Genomic DNA, 9373 nt, shown 5'->3' on the forward strand with positions numbered 1-9373 from the left:
AAACTTGACTATTATGATTATCTATTAACAAGCTTACATTTTAAGTGAACTACACAACCACAATATCTTAATCAATAGCAGAAATATGTATATACATATAACGGAAATATAATAATAATTTCTGGTTATAAACATCAGAGATTTTAATATCAAGGTGATATTTTTAAATTTCATATTTTCAATTTATTTTTAAATTTTATTTTACATTCCATTCACATTTTTCTCCCCTCCCCACCCCCACCTTCCCTCCAGCCCAAATCCCATTTACTCCTCCCAACCTCCCAAAAGGTAAGATCTTCCATGAGAAATCAACAAAGTCTGGCACATTAAGTTTGGGCAGGGCCAAGACAATCCCCTTTCATTAAGGCTGATCATGGCATCTCACCATAGGCAATTAGCTCCAATAAGCTAGTACATGCACCAGGGATAGATCCTGGTCCTATTGCCAGGTGCTTCACAGATTGTCCCTTCTTCACTACTATCTCCCACATATAGAGGGCCTAGATCAGGCCCACGGAGGCTCCACAGCTGTCAGGCTAGAGTTCATGTGTTTCGACAAGCTTGGTTCAACTGTTCCTGTAGATTTCTCCATTTTGATCCAGACCTCCCTTCCTCATATATTCCTTCCTCCCTCTTTTCGATTGGATTCCTGGTCTTAGCCTCCTGATTGTTTATGCATCAATGCATCTGGTTCAGTCAGTTGTTGGATGAAGGCTCTATGTGATAATTGGGGTATTCACCAATCCAATTACAGGGTAAGGCCAGTTCCAGCTTCCTCTCCACTCTTGCTAAAAGTCTTAGCTTGGGTCACCCGTGGGGTTTTGGTAATTTCTCTAGCACCAGATTTCTCCCTAACCCCACAGTGTTTCCTTCTATCAAGATCTCTCTGTCATAGCTCTCCCACTCCACCACTCCCCATGCCCCCTACCATTTTGTTTCTTCAAGTTCTCATCTCTCATGCCCTCTCCTTTACTAAGCCCTCTCACCCCCAATTTACACAGGAGATCTCGTCTAATTCACCTTCCTTGGACAAGCCATGTGTCCCTCTTACGGTCCTCCTTGTTATCTAGCTTCTGTGGAGCTATGGATTGTAGTCTGGTTATCTTTTGCTTTCCATCTAATGTCCATGTATGAGTGAATACAAGCCATGTTTGTCTTTTTGAGTCTGGGTTACCTCACTCAAGATGGCTTTTTTCTAGTTCATTCCATTTGCCTGTAGATTACATGATGTCATTGGTTTTTGACAGCTGAGTGATAATACATTGTGTAAATGTACCACATCTATGTATTCTTCAATTGAGGGGCATCTAGGAAGTTGTTTATAGGTTCTGGTTATTATGAATAATGCTGCTCTAAACATTGCTGAGCAAGTGTCCTTATGGTATGATTATCATTTGGGTATTGCTGAGATACCCAGGAATTATATTACTGAGTCTTCTGAGAAATCACCATACTAATTTCTAAAGAGTCTGTATATGTTTGTACTCATACCAGCTGAGGAGGAGTGATTCCCTAACTCTACACTCTCTCTAATATAAGCTCATTTCAATACTTTTGATCTTAGCCATTCTGACAGATGTAAGATGGTATCTCAGAGTCATTTTGATTTGCATTTCCCTGATGATTAAGGATGTTGAGGAATTCATTAAATGTCTTTCAGCCACTTAAGATTCTTCTGATGATAAATCTCTGTTTAGTTCTGTACCTCAATTCTTAATTAGATTATTTTATATTTTGATGTCTAGTTTCATGAGATCTTTATATATTTTGGAGATCAGTCCTCTGTCAGATGTGGAGATGGTGAAGAACTTTTCTCATTCTGTAGATTGAAACTGTCTTTTTTTACTGTGTCCTTTGCCATAGAGAAGCCATCTGATCTTGAACTTTTTTTGGTTGGGAGACTTTTAATGACTGCTTCTATTACATTAGGGGTAATAGGGCCATTCAAATTGTTTATCTGGTCTTAATTTTATTTTGGTTTATGGAACCTACCAAGAAAGTTGTACATTTCTTTTAAATTTTCCAATTTTGTGGAGTACATGTTTTTGATGTATGACTTAATGATTCTCTGAATTTCTTCAGTGTCTATTATGTCCCCCTTTTCATTTCTGATTTTGTTAACTTGGATATTTTTCTTTCTGCCTTTTGGTTAGTATGTTTTTATTTTTAAATTTATTTTATTCTATTTTTTTTTTTTACAAATGAAAGCAAGCTATCTGTTTTTATTGTACTACCAACCCCAGTTTCGACTCCCATTCCCTCACCTACCACCCAGATAACCCGCCCCATCCACTCCTCAAAGAGAGTAAGGTACATTGCTTTGGGGAAGGTCCAAAGCCCTCCCTACTGTATCTAGGCTGAGCAAGTTATCCATCCAAAGAGAATAGGTTTGAAAAAAGCCAGTACAAGCAGTAGGAATAAAGCCTTGTGCCACACCCAATCATATACCTGTAATCCACATTCAGAGGGTCTAGTTTGGTCCTATACTGGCTGGTTCCTTCCCTGTTTGACTGGAGTTGCTAAGCTACAATTACCTCAGGTAAACTGTTTCAGTGGGTGTACCCATTATGGTCTTGACCTCTTTGCTCATATTCTCACTCTTCCCACCCTTCAGCTGGACTTTGGGAGCTCAGCCCAGTGCTCCCCTGTGGGTCTCTGCCCACAGTTACTAGATGAAGGTTCTTTAGTGGTATTTAAGACTCTTGGGCATATACTTAAAAGATGCTCAATCATACTACAAGGACATTCGTTCAACTATGTTCATAGCAGCATTATCTGTAATAGCTAGAACCTGGAAACAACCTAGATGCCCCTCAACCAAAGAATGGATAAAAAAATGGGACATTTACATATTAGAATACTACTCAGTGGTAAAAATAAATGACATCTTGAAATTTGCATGCAATGAGTACCAAGACCTCAAAAGCAGCATAATGAGACCCTACCTCCAAAAGAAAGAAAAGAAATGTGATATTTAAGTATATGATAGAGATTATTTTCAGTTAATAAAAGCTGTATGTATATAAGGGATGAAGACAGACCAAGTGGTCTTTTGGCAGTGCATGAATGTAGGAAAGCATTTATGAAAAAAGAAAACAATAGGAAACACATTTGTTTTCTGTGAGTTAGGAAATGGGGTCAACTATTGCAATGTGGTATAAGGAAGAGGTGTTTGTAGAAACAGATACACCTTTAAAATCATTATTGTGTATATAGAGAAGTTCCTGACCAAGAACCTAAGGTGGGGTGTCTAAGCAGTGCTTAGCTACCTGAAGTAAAGAATAATAATGCTAATGACACATTTTAGATATAGAAATATGGAAGACAATGGTCTTGTGTGAAGAAAATTCACACAAGAAGATGAGGTAGAAAGTAAGTATGGGTACCACAGTGGTGACTTTCTACAAATTAGGAAACACTGAGTTACAACGTTATCAGTGATTACACAATAGAAATGACAGCAGCAGAATTGACAGATGAGCTACGAAGGAGTTAGAAACCAAATTTTATCAGTCTATCTGGAACCTGTGGTCAATGGCATTATATAATTGTTGTGTAAAACCACAGACAAGATAATAGCCATTCTTATAATATTAGCATTATTATATAGCTATTGTTGCTAAAGTAGTGAAGTCAGGGTACAGAGGCAAGCTCATAAACCAATAGAACTGGATATACTATTCTAAACTAGAACCAAACAAGAAAAGCCTAACACTGTTTGAGAAAAAAAAAATGCAGACTAATTCAATAGAGGGAAAAATCTTTTCATCAAATGGCAGAGAGCAATCATATGTTAATTTGTTAATTTATTTATTAAAAGCTTAATAAAATTGATGTCACTTCACAAATCTGGTATCTCATGAAAGTCTGCATAGAGCAAGAAGAGCAGATTGTCCTTGTTTCAAGAAGACCTGGAAGGCTGAGTATCATTCTTTTTTATTTATTTATTTTTATCTTTGTCCACATTTTCCCAGGTACCAGTAATACTTCATCAGTTCTCGTAAATGTTGTGTGGCATCCATGGTTTCTCCCGGAAGCACTTCTCAAAAGTGAAGTAGCATAAATTTTATTTGGGAGGTGTGAACTGCAACCTAAAAGTTTCTGATCTTCATTAGGTTTATGGAAATCATAAGAATATATATATTTATTGTGTTTTAGGGACAGATTCTACTACTGTAGCAAGAGCCACACTTTTTTGGTAGTCCTAGACTCAGGTAAAATTATCTGCTTATAGAGTAAGGAATCAAAAGAAGTGTTTTTAAAAAAATTAACAAGTTCAATACTTCATTTTTAAATGTTGTAAAACATAAACTTAATTGAAATATAGATATATGAATACCATATACATGAATACAATATATGCACATATAGTAATGTGTGAGTCCATTAGATACCCATTCACACATCATAGTGTTGTTTACCTGGGTATGCACAACCTATTGGGAGTAGGAAACTAATCTGAAGACTAGAGAAAGAACATGGACTTGTAAAATGGAAAAAAGGGATGAAGTTTAGGAGCCTGATATGTACTGGGGAGCTTTTAGTGACAGTCTCTATCAGGAAGGGTATGTGGTGGTGTAGTTTATTGACATATGAGAACATTTTATCTTAAAGAACTAAGATTCTTATCATTGCAATTCGGCTATGCAAAGTAAGTATAGTTATTTTCAAATTGATGTAAGTACTTCTCATTTCTGTAGTCATTTCATTTTCATCCTTTTCCCTCACTCTATCAAGAGGTGATGAGAATTCTAAATTGGTAGCTAATGATAATGAATCTATATGGCCAAAATCCTAATTCACGAAGCAGAAACTTTTCAGACAAACACTCATGATTATATAATTATTTTATTTCTCTTTCTGTTTCTAAGAAAACATTTTTCCATGGGGATTGAAGATGGGTGAGTTACAGGGAGTGACTGGAGTCTGGCTAAGTCTACTGGAGTATGTCCAATTCTCAGTCACCTGTGCTTTCTCTGGGGCTTGCTACCTGTCATTACTCGTGGTTGTTGATATTTGTGTCCATTGTGATTGTTTTTGTTTTCCTAATGAGGGCTATTGTTCCTGTATTCCTTTTGGAGTCTGTTCTGTCACCAACACAAATAGGAGCACCAGTTACTGTTCCTACCATCCATGACCATGAGTACCCAGCAGGTAACCTCTGCTCTTTATCAGAGCATCTTCTCTGAGCAGAGCAGTTGTCTGATAGGGTATCATGTTGGTTCTAAGCCCCAGATGATGTGCAGCTCCTTGAAGAGATAATAGCACACCATAAGCTTTCTCCAGAAGAGCAAGCATAATGTAAGATTCCTCATAATCACTTCTCATCTTCCTACATCGGAGGGTGCATCACAGAGAAGTCATTTGCATGTCTCCTTCCATTCTCCTGCAGATCACACTGCAACAAGGTGATGGAGGAAGGTCATTGGTTAATAAAGAAACTGCCTTGGCCCATTTGATAGGCCAGCCCTCAGGTGGGTGGAGTAGACAGAACAGAAAGCTGGGAGGAAGTGAGGCAGACGCATGCCGCTCCCAATGAAGCTCCGAACCAAGATGGACATAGGCTAGAATTTTCCTGGTAAGCTACTGCCTCGTGGCGATACACAGATTATTAGAAATGGGTTAGTCGAGGTGTGAGAGTTAGCCAAGAAGAGGCTAGATATAATGGGCCAGCAGTGTTTATATGAATACAGTTTGTGTGCTGTTATTTTGGGGCATAAGCTAGCCAGGTGGCCAGTAGCTAGGGAGTAGGAACGCTGCCTGCAGCTCCCCACTACAACAAGGCAAAAAAGAATGATCAATTTTGTTGCCCTTTCGGAGCTGTATGCGGGGAGTTCCTTGTATCATATACCCTGAATAATTGGGGTGGATTTTACTCTTCACATTATCTGTGGCCACAATTGTGTTTGAATATACAATATGCAGAACTTTTCCAGCAAGAAAAGAAGAGGAGGGAGAGATCATGAAGTCACTTCTTTGAGGAAAATAGCTCACAGTTTAAAAGTTCCATTTTAGCTTTCCATCAGTTGTCTTGAGCATATAATCTGAGACTATAGACGTAGACTTTAGAAATCAAATTGTCCTACAAATATATAGTGCTTTTTAAAGCAATGCTTTAGGTTTCTGACCATTTAATTAAAAGCAAATATAAAACAGTTAATTAAACCATCTACTTAGCTAGAAAGTGTTTGGGTTAATTGAAGTGGCTTTACAATCAGTTTTGATTTTACATAAGACTGGTTGTTAACAGATTTACGTATAACTCTAGATTATTATTAAGTATTATCTTTAATAACTAATTTTGAACTTTGTGAAATGGAGTTTTTATATCATAAGTTTAAATTACAGATGGCAGTAGACTATCATAGAAATGGAACATGATGCTATTCATTAAAAAATGGAGTGATATCCATTTAGTTTCAGCAGGACTATGAGAAGGTACACATTGTTAGTAACTTCTGGTGGTGGTTATAGCTCATGATTTCTATGTGCTGGGGGAGCCAAGGTCATTGTTGGACAGTGGCAAGATCTCTCTGAACTCTCTTTACTCTTCTTTCTCACATGTTCTTCATTCCACTCTGGACACTATATTCCTTTCAGCTCTCCTTCGCTGGTCTTTGTACAGCTTTTTGTTTCTCTTTACTTTTCAGTCCCTGTCTTTCAGATGTTTCTAGAGTTCTGCATTGGGCTTTCCCCACTTTTCTCTTATCTGGAAATCTCATCCACCCCTAGAGATTAATTATTGCATTAACCATCATCCATACCATTATTAAGCTAATGACAAATACTTCTGTTCCTCCAGATCCAATCTCTTTAAATTTCAAATATCTTCAGATTGCCCATCTGATCTCCCGCTTTAGTAGACATCAAATTTAAAACATCTTTGACATACTTCTTAATAGATTTTTAAATAAAATTAAATTAAATAAAATAAATAAATAAAATTTAAATAATTAAATAAAATCAGTGTCCCATTCCTTGAGAACATAAGACCTCAACTTCCAAATGTCATGGCTCTGTCTTCATAAGCTTCCTGAGTCTGGGCAGCTACCACATTTCCATCTATGCCTCTTGAGGTTCATCTGCAAACTGGTCTTCTACTTTCTACATGTTGGTTTATAATTTACATGTCCTACAAGCTAATCTGAGCATTTCATTTCTCTTCTAAAAACTTCCCAGGTCTCTCATGTAACTTGGGATAGAACCCAAAGTACTATCTTGCCTAGGAGCTCTTATGTGGCACTGGTAGTCACCAACTCCAGACTCATCCATAGCCCCAATTAAGGTATCAGTCATCCCATGAGCCGATGTTTTTGCCTCTGTGTTGTAAAATTTGTTGTTTCTTAGTTGTAGTTTTATATCCTCCGCTAGATGCCTGGTTTGTCACCTTCATTTCGGTCCTTTGTGAACAATGGCAACTGCTGCTTCCCAAATCTCTCTCATAATTTAGCATCTTTTTTTTATCAATAAACAATTTGGAGAATCTGCTGGCACCTTTTGATGAACCAATTCCAATAAAAATGTTTAAGACTTTCTGCACTAATGTTTGTAACACTCTTTGACACCATGAAGCATACTCTTTCTTTCTTAATTAGTTAATTTCCCTTTACTTTTCTCTTATAAACACTCTTTGATCTGACTAATATGTCAGTCATCATCTAATTCAGAGGTTGCACTGCAGTGGGTAAGAGACACAGTATCAATCACTAGGCAAATGTAAACCCAAGTCACAGCGAAATATCACTTGCAGAGCTGTGCCTTATTAAATTCAAATGTGAAATGCCAAATTTGGGGATGAGGAGAAATTGAGTTCTTTTACATTCTCAGTGGAAATGCAAAATGGCAACTTTATAAAAGGCTATTCCATGTATAATTAACATAGGATCCATCAATTTTGCTTCTTGATACGTGCACTCAAAACCCAGAAGCAGAGATTAAGACAGATATTTGTTCAGTCAGGTTTATAGCTCTTTGTTCCTGATTGTACTCTAAAAGAAAAAGAAAAGCATAATGATCAAAAGTGTGCATGGATAGATAAGTGACTAGATGCACAGTGGAACACTGATCAGTAGAAGCTCCTCTCAAAATGATTAGCTTTTTTGTTTGCTTGTCTTGCTGTTTTGATTCTGCTACTTTAAGGTTCCTAAAGTAGACAAATCCACAGATAAAGTAAGTGGTAATCACTCAAGGCTGTGTAGACAGAAGAACATGGAGATACAATTTAGTGGGTACAGAGTTTTGTGTCTGAAAAAATGAAGAAAAAAACTCTGAAGGTAGATGATGGCAGCAGTTGCTTAATAGAGTTATTTAATAATGTTGTGTATATATGATCTGAAAGTAGAAGCAAAAGTGTGTAGAGGAAGGTAGGGGGCTGCCAGGAGGGGCTGGGAAAAGGGATGAAGAAGAGTGACATATCCTTGGAGGATGAAAGATCAAATGCAATATGTGCTAGTGTTAAAAACCATGGATGAAATCCATTCATATACACAGTTGCTCTAAGTCAACACATGTCTATACATGTTTGCGTTCTACTGAGGACAAGGCAATGGAAGAAAGGAATGAACAGCACCGGAAAACCTCATAGGAGATACTTTGCTAAGAATCTCATCTCAGCAAATGTCCTCATTTCCACATCTTCTCATTGTGTTTTCTCTAATAGTCTGTATTAGAGTAAAATATAAGATCCTTGAGGAACAGAGGCTCAAGATTATTATCTTGATTTGACTCTGGTTTCTTACACACTGCATAGCATATTGATCATAGAATCTCAATGAATATTTATGGGGTCACTGCATCATTAAGAAGAACATCATTATTGGATAGCCTGCATTGTCATGTAATGTCAAGTGATGGCTTTGCTCTACTTTGATGTTGATATAAGTATTCACAAGTGTTTAAGAGTGTGTGACCTGTATCTACATCATCAAGGAAACAATAAAATTGTAAAAAGAGTACAGAATTGTGATATCACTCTCCTACATATCCCTAGGGAGAAGTTTATAGCGTAAAAACTAGAGACTGGATTCAAATGAAAGACACAGTGTGCCTGAAGAACTGTCATTTATGTCTGGGTTGTGGGAGTTGAAAGTCATGGCAAGTTCACATTCAGGTGACTGTCTCTTTTAGAACTTCTAGAAGAAATTTCCATGTCTCTTAATGTGTCCCTATGCTTATAGTTCCTACAGTAAAGTTTGATGAAAGGCAGGCAGTCACACTAACTCTGCAAGCTACATGTTAACCACAGACCTCATCATTAACCCCCAAAGGTCTATAAACAAACAAACAAACAAGCAAACAAAACCAAAAAAAAAAAAAAAGGAATTCTCAGGATAAAGAAAGCTAAGTGGCTACTTTTTTTTTAAACCACTTTTTT

The sequence above is a fragment of the Microtus ochrogaster genome, chromosome 1, assembly GCF_000317375.1.
Source record: "Microtus ochrogaster isolate Prairie Vole_2 chromosome 1, MicOch1.0, whole genome shotgun sequence".
NCBI lineage: Eukaryota > Metazoa > Chordata > Mammalia > Rodentia > Cricetidae > Microtus > Microtus ochrogaster.